Source organism: Cariama cristata, unplaced genomic scaffold (assembly GCF_000690535.1).
Source record: "Cariama cristata isolate BGI_N322 unplaced genomic scaffold, ASM69053v1 scaffold14296, whole genome shotgun sequence".
NCBI classification, from domain to species: Eukaryota; Metazoa; Chordata; class Aves; order Cariamiformes; family Cariamidae; genus Cariama; species Cariama cristata.
The window spans coordinates 66,603-66,850 of NW_009622804.1; positions in this window are offsets into that span (position 1 = coordinate 66,603).

The following is a 248-nucleotide window of genomic DNA, read 5'->3' on the forward strand; positions in this document are numbered from 1 at the left end:
AAATTACCAAGCCGGAATGATGTCTGTCACTTGTATAAAAGAAACTTGACCATACAACCCCTAAATATTAGTTTCTAACAGATGTGATGTCACCCATGTGGTAAGAACGTTAGCTTCCTTGGTCTCAGAGTCACAGCCACAGCTTGAGGGACAGCATTGGGGTGCACCACTGGCCCGGCTGGGGTTCCCGGTGCTGCACCCCCAAAATGGGAAGTAGGGAGGTGGCAGTCTGGGGCTTTGGGCGGTAA